Source organism: Citrus clementina, unplaced genomic scaffold (assembly GCF_000493195.1).
Source record: "Citrus clementina cultivar Clemenules unplaced genomic scaffold, Citrus_clementina_v1.0 scaffold_5, whole genome shotgun sequence".
Lineage (NCBI taxonomy): Eukaryota > Viridiplantae > Streptophyta > Magnoliopsida > Sapindales > Rutaceae > Citrus > Citrus x clementina.
The window spans coordinates 22968669-22983429 of NW_006262201.1; the positions used below are offsets into that span (position 1 = coordinate 22968669).

Sequence of the window (14761 nt, forward strand, 5' to 3'; positions counted from 1 at the left end):
AAAACAGTCGTATGTGTTTCGTAAATCTTATTGTTAAACTGGTGCAATAATATAAATGATTGTGAGGGGTTTGAGATTGGTCCTAATTTTGATCACAAATATATAAACAGGACGAGTTTATCCATACTTACATTCCATTTGATAATTAAGATGAGAGTAGAATGGTCAAATCCCAAATCATCTCGGACCATTGCCACCAAAGGTACTCTCACTAATAATATCTAAAGTAAAATCTACACCTATTTCATACCTTTTTTTTTTATTTAACGGAAGGAGCCCTCATGGGGCTTGAAATGGTATCCTAAATAATATTAAGAATATCATGTCGTGGTTGGTTTCGTGACAAATAAATATTACATGGTTGGGATGCATAGTTACTAGTGTCCCAATTTATAGGGGTGGGCAAATTACCCGATCCGACTCGACCCGACCCGAAAAATTTCAGGTTCGGATCGGATGGGGTTGTGCAGAAAACCCGATCGGATCAAAACAATGAAACCCGATCGGGTTATGATCGGATTGGGTTCGATCCGATCCGAAACCCGATCGGGTTGCTATAAAAAAAAAAAACTAAACCTAAAGCAAACAGCCACACACACGCAGCACACACAAATCACAATTCCCATTTTCACAACACACGGTTACTTACACAAACACTCACAACTCTCCTCAATCCCCAATCTCATTACACAATCCCCAATCTCAATACACAAAACACATACACAGTCACCCCCAACGGCGTTGGGCCAACGCCAAGCCGCCAACGGAGGTCGCTGCACAAGTCACAGCCTCACCCGCATCTCCATGGCCGATTTGCCGCGCGTCTCCATGCCCGATTTGCTGCAAGTGCCGCCAATATGCTACTACGCGTCCGTCGGTCTGCTGCTACAAGTGCCGCGGCCACCGATCTACTGCAAGTGCCGCGAATCTGCTGCAAGGTGCTTCTGCTGCTCCAATCCTTCAACCCGAGCTTCTCACCTTTGACTTTGAATCTTGAGTTTTCACGCTTTTTTTAAGCTTTTTTTTTTAAAGATTTGAATTGATGGTGCATATGGTTAAATTAAACAATTAATATTTAGTATTTAATTGTTGTAATTATGTGTTTTTAAATGGTAGTAACAAAATCAAGGAAATTGGTCAACCCGATCCTACCCGATTTCAACCTGAATTCACAACCCGACCTGACCCAATCCGAATATAAATCGGATCGGATCGGGTCGGATGGGAAGTTCGGGTTGTATTCGGATTAATTTTTGTTAAACCCGAACAACCCGAAATCTGATCGGGTTGATCCGAACCCGACCCGACCCGAACCCGGTTTTGCCCACTCCTACCAATTTATGTAGTATTTATCATTTAGTGCACATGCACAGTATTAATCAGCTTAACTAATTTATAAAATTTAAATCTAATTAATAAGTGACGCATAAATGCCAAGTGCATTACATGCAAATCATGTTTTTCGATCACTACAAAACTGGCTCTTGAAAACAAGCAAGAAAGCTTAATTAAGAACTTAAAACAAAAAGAATTAGATTGAGAACAATCAAGCCTTATTTTTTCAAGGATGGAGCTTATAAATCTTCAAGTACCAACATACGCTTGGCCCAATTGTTGTTATTAAAATTTCAATATACATATATAAGTATGATATAGCAAAAATTTGATGGTACATATGTCGGAATATACTAGTTCATGGGTGCATTTGATTATTGTTTCCATAAATTTGAACCAGGAAGAATGAAACGATAAAATTTGATTTTATGGTATGGTTGATTTCATATCTCATGCACTCATTTCTTAAGATAATCAAATTTTCTCTGGCATCTTTTGCAACTGTCGAAATAACAATTATGATCAATCAAACGATTTCAAAACCTTTCAACGAGACATATTTCTAATACAATATTGTGAAAATTACACTAAAATTTTAATTTATTATATATTATTATCCAACGAGCACACAAAAATGATTTCGTACAAATCTAAAATACTGAGCAATTTTCAAATAGAATTTACCATGTACTACAAGAAAATAGGGTATATGTGACCCCTAATGTGAATGCAAAAGCAGCCATTACGCATATCACTAACTTCTAACTCTGTAACCCCGAGTTGCTTTTGTTACCCTTTATGTGACGGCCACACTGCTGTCACATATGTTACGAACTGCGTGACGGTGAAGAGCCGTTCGGTATACTAATATTTTAGAATTTTAAATTTATTTCCAGTTAGAAAAGTATTCGCTGGAGTCCGTGTTACTGGCCACCATCGTAAACATAACTGGTTGCCAGCGAACGGCGTAAAACGCCGGGCATCTTCTTCTTCATCGTATTCTCCCTTCATCTTTTGAGGTAAGCTTGTGATTATGAGTTTCTTCTCTTACTTAACTTGTAATTATAGACTTTGATTTTTTTTAATTCGTATTGTAGCCGTTATTGTCAATTTTTGTCCCGCCAGCAATATTTTTTTATTCGTACAAGTTGAAGCCCCTGCGTTCTTGTTCCATTGGTGAGTTTGCTCACTCAAATTAATTTTGTTCTGCGGAATTTACAAAGTTCAAATGGATTCATTTGAATTACTATTGAATTTAGCTTTAATTCCAACATCCATTCTAATGTTTTGCTATTAGATTTAGTTTAATTTTATGTTTAAAGCATCTACAATGAATAGCGGAGCTTGGGTTTTAGTTTCATTTTCTAGATAACTTGTTTTGGTTTATCTTGTATGCTCACCAAGTGCTTGTTATATTGTCTGATAAGTTATATACATTGCTGATTCTATATTAATAATGTTATGTTCTATTTTCAGAAATTATAATACAAAAGCTTTTACAATGGCGTGCATCTACAAACTGGATTGACTCGTAGAATAAGAGCTTGGAGTAGTGTTATGTTCTTGAATAAATGAAAGTTCATATTGTGTAAAGCATCATTATCATTTCTACAAAGTGCTTTCATTCTGTTCAGATGCTCTTCTTGAACTTTGAAAGGTGCCTCGTTCAAGTCCTAGCTATAACTACTAGCTTTGATTAATTAAGTTCCTATACTAGCTGAAACAGATTTATTTAATTAATTAATTGTGTATGTACTAATTATATTGAAAGTATATGAATTTTTTTTTTTTTTAACATGAATGACTTCTAAATGACTTAAAATCCTAAAGGATGTGTAAAATAATGCTCATTTCACTTGAATGAGCCTATTAATACTTTTATGTCTATGATTGTCAATATTGGCTTAAGCATTTCAGTTAAGTGGTTTACCTAACAGAGAAAAAAATTTAATAGAAAACTTCAGAGTTCTAACAGAAATATAGTTCACTATGCAGATATAGTTATTTTACGGTATACAAATCAAGTTGTCCTAATCTCAATGTCCTATGACCGATTTTATTTTATATAGTCATTAATTTTTTCCTTGGTTTTTTGTGTTTATGAGTATGAAATAGTGGGATTTGGTGTACCTTAGCATCTTTTGAAAATTCTCTTTCAGTGTGGCCAACAGAAATATACATATAATCAAGTTTCTTAATCGTGTATATTAGTTTTGGGTATGAATGTTCCTATTCTAGTTCTAGGCAAAGCTTCTTCGTTTTGGTCTTCGGATTTCCAGTAGGTTAAGTTAATCAACTATCATAACTGGCTAGCTAGTTATTTTCTGCCTTGGCGCCATTACCCAGGCCATTATATTGCATAGCATAAAGAATAGTGATTAGGTGATTATTAGTGATTTGTTGAGCTTATTTTCGACCAAACAAACATATTCGCCTTTGCCCACAACTTAGTTTGATTAGTTATTAGACCATAAAGAGCCTTGATCTATTCATTGGCTTTATTATTTTTATTTGGTTTTTCTTTCAACAATATTGTTGATTTCTTATAAAAATATTCATTGGTTTTTAAACACCTAGTCATTGGCTGTATGAAGCAAATTAAAACTGAGGCTTTGGATCAATTTCTTCTAACAAGATACAAATGAGCATAACCTTTCTCCTCTAAGTAATTTTTTTTAATATCCTTGATTTGTAAGGATCTGGAGGCCTGAAATCCTCTAGATTTTTTTTAACACTGTCAATGTCCTTTTTATTCTGAAAAGGAAATAAAAGGTTTTATCTTTCATACCCTAATAGTAAGCTGGCCTTGTCTTAACATGGCTTCCCGAGGATTTGCAAGATTCATAGCGCCCCCAACCCCCCCCCCCCCCCCCCCCCCCCCACAAAAAAAAGGAAGATTTTGCAAGATTCACCACCAGGTTATTTATTTATTTATTAATTGTGTGTACGTACTAGTTATATGTTGAAAGAATAGGAAGAAGTATTTCAACATGAATGACTTAAAACTTATTGCTCAGTAAACATAATCTGCATCAGTACGAAAATGTATTTATCATTTGTATTTTTTTATGGTTTTGCTTAAGAAATGATATGTGAAATAATGCTACATGCCTACATTGTATCAGGAATAACTTGAAAAGATTTATGATATTTATGTGTTATTCAAATTTCAGATTCAATTTTAAACTTTTGATACGTGCATTAAAAGCTTAGACTTGTTTAAGAAATTATTAATAGACACATGTTTTATTAGTGTCATATTTGGATGATAGTGAGGATCATATGTCTATTAATAATTCTTGAATTGTCCGGGCTTGGACAGTTTGGGAATGCATACTTCTCTCTGGTAGCTAGTAGCTGAAGTTTCTTCCCACGTAAAAATGGGTTTTTCAGTAGCTGCTCCTCGTGTTCTCTGGGAACGTACTAGGTGAATGGGTGTTGTGTTGTTTTGGCATAACGCATAAACACTTATATAGCTATGTCGCGTGCTTGGAGAATTATAGGGAGATGGTGCTGAAATTTTTATAAATGTAGAATAAAACTTTAGGTACTTGAGATTGAAAAAACTTACGCATTCTTGAGTGGGATATGTAGGATTACTTACGGTTGGTAAATATGAAGGGAATGTTGGATATATTGAGGGTAGTGTAGGAGCTGAGTTGGATGAATGTAATTGGTGATGATTTTGCTGAGTTGACCTTGGTTTTGAGCTTGTAATTTTGTTTGTAAATGGAGTGCTATCTCCAATGTTGGTTTATAAAAATGTTTCAGGACTTGCTGACCTAATTTTTTGTTTCTAGGTTACAGGCTTTATATATCTGTAATTGATAGCCAAGTGAAGTTCTCAGCACTTGGCAAGGATATTTCTTTACAGAAGGTATTGGAAACTGTTTTTTACATTAATTATCGTTGATTATATACTTTGATTGTCACATCTTTTTCTCTGATTCTTGTGGCTTTGTTTGCTTTCATATATGTAAATTCTAATGAAATTAACCATAAAATTGTAAAATGATCTTTTTATTATATTGCAAAACTGTGCACACACGAAAATATCTTGTTTAGTAGTAGAAATGAAGAACTAATTTTTTTAGCGCATTAAAAGGAGATAGTCATGGACAAGTGTTGGGTTGGTTTGCCAAATAGATATCCAAGTCATATACTGATGGCGTTGAAAAATTTATAGATTTTGTATTTGAGAATGTTGTTGGTGGTACAAGAATTTATTGTCCTTCTTGATAAGTGTTGTAATCTATATTTCGTTATAAGGGAAGTGGCTGATGATGATATGGTTGGAATGATACAGTACATCACGTAATCAAATGTTCAAGTTACACGCAGCATTGTTATGAACTATCAGTGGCAACTTGTCTGGGTGGAGTATTAAAGGTAAATAAGCATGTCTTGTTTGCCAACAAAGCACTGGATCTAATTGGTTGATACATAGTAGAAAATTTTGTCACGTGGGTCACCGTCGATTTTTCCCAACAAATCATAGGTTTCGAAAATATAGTGTCTTTGAATAAAACTAGAGAGTAGGGACAAACACCTTCTCAGTTGTCTGGAACTGAAGTGAAAAAGCAGTTTAATATATTTACTGAGTATAAGATTGAAGACTTGAAAAGAGAAGAACGAATAAAATGAGAGAAATGATAAGATTACTTGGAAGAAGAACAGAAATATTTCTTAAGATTACTTGGAAGAGAAATGATGTGGAAGATGGCTATAAAAGATAAAAGGAAAGGCTTAAAAAGAAAAGCCATGCCTGTCAAAAACAAAAAAACAATGGCAGCGTCAAATTTATAACACAAATCAAAACGGTGCGTTTGAGAGTGTATAAAATACATTTAGAGTGGGAGTTGTGTTGTTGCTTGAAGGCAGAATGTTTGTGAGATATTTGTCGGCGAAGCCGAAACCAAAGATGAAGCCCATCAAAAGCATTTATAGTGTAAAAAGTATATTGTGGAAATGTCTGGTCGGTAATACAACTATTTCTTATAGTGTAAATGATACACTAATTTGAATTTATATGCTTTTATGATTATTTGATTATCAAGTGGTGATCATATGTGATGATAAACTTAGGTAGTACCTTTATATTTATTGCCTTAGTTTTCTAAGCGTTCACATTTTGATGAGTAAATTAAGGATTTCTAGATGAAGTACATAATTAGATTAATGCTAAGGAACTGAAGTTTGATCAACTGAAAACGAAAATAATAATGAAGGTAATTAAGAAAATGAACAATACAGAAGCGGTCCTTATTAGGACTTCTAGATTTTCTCTTGGGCTTCCTTATTATTGTTAAAAAATGACACGAAGAAGAGTTTAAAAATCTGGCCCTGATGCCTGGTAGCCCTCCAACATATGAAGCACTAGATGTTTTAATGAGAAAATGACAAGACCATTTATCAAATTTCTTGTGGATATAAATACATACACATAGACGAGACCAACCTCCTCAAATGAGAATCAGAGTGATTACAAGACCTTGCAATGGGACGATAACACACCATCAAATCTCAAAATACAATAGAAATTCATGACACATGTATAATAAAAGACCTCTCATTGAGTTCTATATATTGAGAATAAAAATGTTATAATACATACAAAGAGCTTAGCTAGAATAAAATGTCTTTGAACTTGCGATGATCAAATAAAGGAAACAGACAGGTTGTAACTCATACTATCACAAGAAGATCACGAAGATGGAAATGGGAACCCCTCAGAATGGAAATTTTGAATAGAGGAAAAAAGAAAAACGACCTTATTCACAGAAGAAGAGTGACTTAAATCTTCATCAGTATCCAGACATTCTGCAATCACAGAGTAGAGAAATTTTAACCAGAACAGCAGAAAAAATATTATGAATATGCTATAGACCAATATACTTGTTCATAGCTAACGTTTGATGGTTTAAGGATTTGTTCTGGGAATAATGGGCTGATTACTTTTTTTTTTTATTTTAATTTTTTTGAATCCAATGAATGATATTCAGCTGTGAATTATGTGTTCATAGGGAAGAACATTTTCTAAGTACTTTCCTTGCCTTCTAACTTTCCGAAAAGCAAACCCAATAAACAAACAGAGCACAAACTAAAATAAAAGAACAGCAATGATGACAATAAATAATTGGCAAAGAAAAAAAGGAAAAAGTATGCACGTTTTCAATGAATTATAAAATATGAAGGCTTTTAATGAAATTTTATCATAAAAAGTATGCAAGGAATTATAAAATTTTAGAAAACAAGGGGAGCTCTAAAAAAAAAATGAAAAACTCAAATTAAAGTAGACTAAAAAGACATTCAACTATGCAAAATCTGTCCATAAAAGTCTGAAAGGATCATTAAAATTGCATTGCAAATTTAACAGTAAACCGAGGGACCCATTCTAAATAATTCAGATGAAATTGCGAAACAAGCCATGGGATTAAATAAATGAAATAAAAATTAATTACCAGTTGAGACTTTCTTCTAAAAATTTGCAACTCCAAGTCATAAGAAGCCTATGAAATTAGTCGTACTGCGTAGAGTATGACGACGACACCGCCAACAGCTGAAAGTAAAATTCTTATTCATCAAATATCTTATCTATATTGTATTTAAGAAAGCAAATTTTGTAAAAAATTATCATGGGAGATAGAGAGTAATATGTATATACGTACCTTCTCAGCATGTAATTGTTGTATGGTTGTGTTTAGATCATTATTAGCCCAACGCCGTTGATTCGATGTCTCTCCATAGCAGACGTTTACTCTTAGAGGCGTGATTGATTCTCCTGTAGTGAAAGTCTTCATCTTGGGACAACCAATCACCCACAACTCTTGCAAAGATGGGAATTTGAAGGTGTAATTGGCAGAGCAGAAACTTGTGAGGCTATCTAAATCAAACAGTTGCAACGTCTTCAATTTGCAGAAAACAATCTCTTCTTTTTCAACTCCATCTTTGTCATTTATTACCACCTCTGTCATTGCTCTGCATCCATATACTTGCACTTTGACCAGTCGCACTAGAGTTTTTGCTGTGGAGGATGTTACTAAGTGTATCAATTCCTTGCAACCGAAAGCTACAAGTTTTGCTAGGTTCCGAAAAGATACCGATGATGATGGCAATAGAATTAACAGACTTTGACTATGATATACTCCTAGAATTTCAAGATACTGAAAAATGGGGCCAAGTTTGGAATCTTGTTTGCACAGCTGCTTCAGATGATAGGGCCGGTACAGCTTTAATTCTTTTATCATTGCCAACTTCCCCAAATGTTTCTCCAAGCATCCTTCCTTCGAAAATACCTCTTCGTCGAATGAAAAAAAAGACAGTGTGAGTATTTCGAGATTGTGAAATCTCTCCAGTACGTTCCAGATTGGAAAACAAGCTGTGTCATCTGCAGCAATCTCTAGTTCTCTAAGACTGCCAAAAAGGTGTTGTGGGAAATCGGCCTGCAAAATCATCTTCACATCTTTTCCACTTAGTGATAGTTCCTTCAAGTTGGGTACGATCTGATCATCATCAATCATAATAACTAATGAGGTCAATTGATGATCTACGGTCACACGCAGTGACTTTATAATATTTGTTTTATATTATATTTAAAAAAAATTGAATTATTGATAAAATTTATTTTATATGTTAATTTTAGAGGTAAAAAAGAAATTAGGGAAAAAGGTTGATTTATACTGGCTCGAAATTATTTTATTGCACAATAATAAATTACTAATTTATTTTGTAAGTTCTTCTATATGGAAAGACTAAGGATTCTTTTATAAATGCTCTACCAAAAAAAGTTCATATAATTATTAATCTACCACATTGATCTCTTAATCTAGACTAACAAAGATTATTGTATAATAAAAGTTTTCAATTTATTGAGTATTAATTTATCGATGCTTTGCCATATTTTTCAAAGTTAAAAATAAGCTGTAGACAAAAAATCTAGAAAATGGCTTCATACCTTTTCCAACGGCAATGGGGGCTGTTGTGCAGGAATGCCAAGTTGATCGTTCTCATTATTCTGCGATAAATCTTCAGTGAATATCTTTAATTTGTCACAACGATGCACTGAAAGAATTTCTAGCGCGGGCCATTCCGAAGTATGCATTCCAGGGTACAAACATCTAAGTTTTGGTAGACCTTGGAGTCTCAAAGTGGTGAGCTGTGGAAAGACAAAATAAGGGATCACTTCATCTGCTCTGTTCTCAGAAATCCTCACAGAAGCGTACTTCTAGGTGTTGGAGCTGCTTGAGGTTTCCGATCATAGACGCTGAAAATATGTATTTCAGTTTGTCACAGTACCACACAACTAATCGTGTTAAACTTTGAAAGTGAGGAAACACGGCCGCCGGAATTTGATTGTAGTGCCAAATCTTGTCGACATTAATTGCAGATATCTCCAAAGCCTCCAAGTTAGGCAACGCAACCTAAAAAAATAAGAATTTCTCGTTAGATCCATCCATATGGGAAGCACTTGTTGAAATTTTCTTCTTTGATTACAAAATAATGCAAGTCAGAATCAATTTCCAACTGACAGCTGAGAATGCATTCTAATTCATACTACTTGTTAAGAGCTTAATTAGTGAGCGCGTGAGATTCTTTTTATCCTTTTTTTCCATTTTCTTTCAATTCTTTAAATGATGTATTTATTTTCCACGTATGACATCAAAAGAGAACGTATGATAGAATAAAGTCTGTTATATATATATATATATATATATATAAAGAAAATGTTAGCCTACGCACCTTCTCGTTGAAAAGCAGAGTTGAAATATCCAAAGTGATTTCGCTGGAGCAAAACATAGTCGTCGATTCGTGTTGTGACACTTGTCTGTTCGGTGATGCTGAAGGAGTCTCCACCTCACAGCAAAAACTTGTAACCTCTGGAAGATTCCCCAGACTCAAAGATCTTAATTGAGCAAACTCTATCTTCTCAATTGCATTATCAACTTCTTCCCCAATTGCAAAAATCTCTTTCATCTTGCTGCAATTAATAACTGCAATTCTCTCAAGTCTTGGAAGGCATTTTGTAGTACAGAGCCAAAAGATATTACTCAATTTATCACAATTATATGCTTCTATGTTTTTGAGTTTGTTGAAAGACTCTACTTTGAGCCGATCAATACATATCCTCTCCATGTTGATCAAATTGTGAATGGTAAGTGACTCCAAAAGAGGAAAGGCATCACAAGCGACCATCTCCCTTGAATCGACGATACAAAAGACGTCAGGATTATTTTGAACCCAGAGAAGCTTCAATTGTGAAAAGCCCTCCGTGTCCAAATTGAAAAGAACATTCTCGATGCCTTGCAGCTTGTCCAACCATAAGTATTCAACGTTATTGATGCCCTGCAATTTCATGGAGCAAATGTCCATAAAATCAAGCTTGAGCTTCAATGATCTTAAACTCTTGCGATCACTGTTGATCGAAAAGCGCGGCCGACTTTTAAACCAATGTTGTCCAACACTCATGGGATGCATGAATAACCCATTTCCAATAGATATTTTGAACCTTTCGAGCTTTCTGGCCAAAAAACCTTCTGGTAAAATATTGTCACTTTTAACGTCAATTTCTAGAGTGGTTAGCCGAGGTAAATGCATCAATTCGTCAAGGCTAGCATTACTTCTTTTGCTGTTGGCTCTTTCAACCTCCCATTCAATGAAGCAATTACCCATATACAGCTCTTCTAGTCGAGTTAAGCTTGATATGAGATTGGGCGCAATAACTTTCAGTTGGAAACAATTTGTTAAATCTAACAATCTCAACTTATTCAATTGACCTAGTTCTTCGGGCAACTGCATAATATCAGACTTCAAAAAGCTAAGGACTTCTAGATTCTTCAACTTCCCAATGATTGCTATGTCCCCCAACGCACTTTGATCCAGACATAGTGTGTGAAGATTTGGTAGAAGATCAATTGAAGATGGAAAAGAAGAAAACTGCATTCGAGTAAAATCTAGAACTCTAAGCTTTTTCATCCCTACAAAAAAGTTCTCAGGAATATTGATTTCAAGAGAAGAATATTTGATAGAGATAAATAAAAATTCAAGGTTTGGGCATTCTAATCCTTCAGGAAATTCACGATTACTATTATTTCTTAAAGAGATCGCATTGCATTTTCGAAGTGCATCCTCATCTGGCCAGTCCCACACATCCTTATTTCTCACCAAAAACACATGTTGGTGGCGGCATGCAATTGATATTGCGACATCACGAACAACATCATGCATTGAAAATTCTTCATTGCTCTCACCCTCAAGCAACAAACAAGAGTGTCTAAGTTCATGGACCAATGCATATAATTTGTCTCGCGCATCTTCCATCTTATTGACTCCTTTAAATATACCCAAACCCATGGAGTACTTAAACAAGTCCGAAGTAAGAATACGGTTATCCATTAGACTACAGAGCAGAAAAATTTTCTTGAGTTGCTCACCTTTTAAATGGTTGAAACTCAGCTCAATACTTGAATAAGTCTCTGCAGATACTCCTTCGAAGTTTACCATTGAAGGCGTTTGGAGTTCTCTCAAGGAATTCTTCCATTCATGCAGACTCTTGCCTCTCAGTGCCTTTGCTACTGTAGTCAAGGCAATGGGCAAACCTCCACATGCCCTGGCGACGTCTATTGCTGTAGATTTCAACTCACGATTTTCAACATCATCACCGGCCATCATCTTAAACAATCTCCAGGTTCTTCTTCATTTAAATTGTTAATCAAGAAGTTGTCTTTAGATCCCATTTTTAAGAGGACGCCACGATCTCTTGCTGTCAGCAGTAGTTTGCAGCCTTTATGATCTTCTCCAAAAGGAATTCCAACTGTCTCCAAGTCAAGGTGCTTCCAGATGTTATCTAAAACCACAAGGATCTTCTTCTCATTTCTCAATCGCTCAAATAGTCTACATGCTCTTCTAGATTCAACTTCCTCGTGCAACTCCAGGCCCAACTTCTCGGCAATTTCCTGTTGAATCCTTTTTATGTCTGGAATTTGGGAAACCTCTGAAAAGACCACCATATCAAAGAGCTCGTCTTCCATAGCTTGCCTGGCGACCTTCTTCACCAGTGTCGTCTTTCCAGTGCCGCCCATGCCGTACACCCCAATGATGCTGACACTAACATCGATCAATGCTTTTTTTATAGCCTCCAAAGTAGAACGTCTTGATTCGAAGGCCTCGTAGCCTTTGTGAGACTTGAGCCAAATCTCCTTCGGAATGGTACGGTAGGAAATTCTATCATCAAATCTCCCAGCTTCTTCTCGGAGTTCGACAAGCGCCTTTACCTCTGCCTCTGCTTTCCTGCTAAGCTGATAGCGGGTCTTCAGATTAGGACACAGACCCTTGAGACATCGCTTATTTGTTGCCTCCTCGTCGTCAATGAATTTGTCTGCATGGTCAATGATCTTGTTCGCATTAACCAGCCATTTCTCAACCTCCTCTTCAATCTTTTCTCCTTTTCTTTCAGCCTCTGAAACTCTGCGCTGAATGCTCCTACTTTTATCCTTGAGATTCTCGATTTCAGCCTTGAGATTCTCAAAGTTGGCATTGGAGCTACGCAAATAACGAAGTTGTTGTTGTGTTGGAGGAGCCAAGCATTCTGCAACTTCTAAAACGACAGTAACAATGCATTCCAACACCTTCAATCTTTTTTTTTTTTTGGGAGGGGGGGGTTGTGGGAGGATGGATTGATCTGAAGTGAAAGAAACAGAAAAAGAACAGGGGAAACGACTGGACAATTGTTAATCAATGAAGAATAAACTTCATAATAAAGTAGCATTAGAGTACTAGACAAGCTCACCACGTTTAAGCTAAGCGGAGAATAGACTTCATCAACAACGCTTTCGTGAATATGCGTTGCATTACAACGCTCCAATGTGATCCTCATCCAATACCCATTATTTGTGATCCTTATTCCACTGCGTCAATTACACTCCAGTCCAATGCTACCATCATTATCGAACAGTCGATATCCAACACTTGCACGAAGATTCCAAGAAGTTGCGTGGCTGCTGACTTTTAAATGCTAAGCCTTATTGTGTCCATGATACACCAAATAGAGCAGTCCCGGGTAATTGCCAAAACTTAGAACTAAACAGTAGCTCAGGTCAGAAAATCAAATGGAGTGATGATAAGAAGCTGAGGCACACCAATCGATTGCCTAAGCCTAGCAGCAGATTGGAGGAATATGCATGGACACATGCGGCTCGACGTCCACGCCATGCAACACGTGCATGAGTAGTGTAAGGCACGTGAGAATTGATTTGCTATTAATTGGGAGCTGGATAATTGATGATTTGGAGCTGACCTTTTCAAAAGTTGTTGCTGATTTGGAAAGGATCTCACGCATGAGTTGTTCTTTTCTTTGATTTGATATTTATTCCAAAATAATAAAAACTTGTTTAAATCAATATTAACAACTTGATCTTGTAAGCTTTGATTAAGCCTAACTACACGCTACAAAGCATAATAATTAGTTTTGCATTACAACTATAAATAAGCTCCATCAGTGAATAAAATCATCATCAGACTTTTATCCAAACACTACTAGCAATTGTGGTAGTTCTCACTTTAAGAAGAACAAATTATTCACTTATTATTTCTACTAATTCTGACTGGGACCTATTAGGATGAAACCATAAAATTTGATTTTATTGTATGGTTGATTTCATATCTCTTGCAGCCATTTCTTAAGATAATCAAATTTTCTCTGGCATCTTTTGCAACTGTGGAAATATCAATTATGATCAATCAAAACGATTTCAAAACTTTTCAATGAGACATATTTATAACACAATATTGTGAAAATTACAACAAAAATTTTATTTATTATATATTATTATCCAACGAGTACACACAAATGAATTCGTACAAATCTAAAATACTTAGCAATTTTCAAATAGAATTTACCATGTACTACAAGAAAATATGGTATATGTGACCCCTAGAAGGCAAAAGCAGCCATTACGTATATCACTAACTTTGTAACCCCGATACCTTTTATGTGACGGCCACACTGCGGTCACATATGTTACTAACCACGTGACGGTAAAGAGCCGTTCGGTATGCTACTATTCGCTGGACTCCGTGTTACTAGCCACCATCGTAAACCTAACTGGTTGCCGGCGAACGGCGTAAAACACTGGCCATCTTCTTCTTCATCGTATTCTCCCTTCATCTTTTGAGTTAAGCTTGTGATTATAAGTTTCTTCTCTTACTTAGCTTGTAATTATAGATTTTGATTTTTTTTTTTAATTCGTATTGTAGCCGTTATTGTCAATTTTTGTCCCGCCAGCAATATTTTTTTATTCCTACAAGTTGAAGCCCCTGTGTTCTTGTTCCATTGGTGAGTTTGCTCACTCAAATTAATTTTGTTCTGCAGAATTTACAAAGTTCAAATGGATTCATTTGAATTACTATTGAATTTAGATTTAATTCCAAC

General features: G+C 35.5%; 1 pseudogene; it reads right to left on the reverse strand.

The window, feature by feature from the left end:
• Positions 1 to 7822: 7822 nt before the first annotated feature.
• Positions 7823 to 14497, reverse strand: LOC112098036 (annotated as a pseudogene).
• Positions 14498 to 14761: the final 264 nt, after the last annotated feature.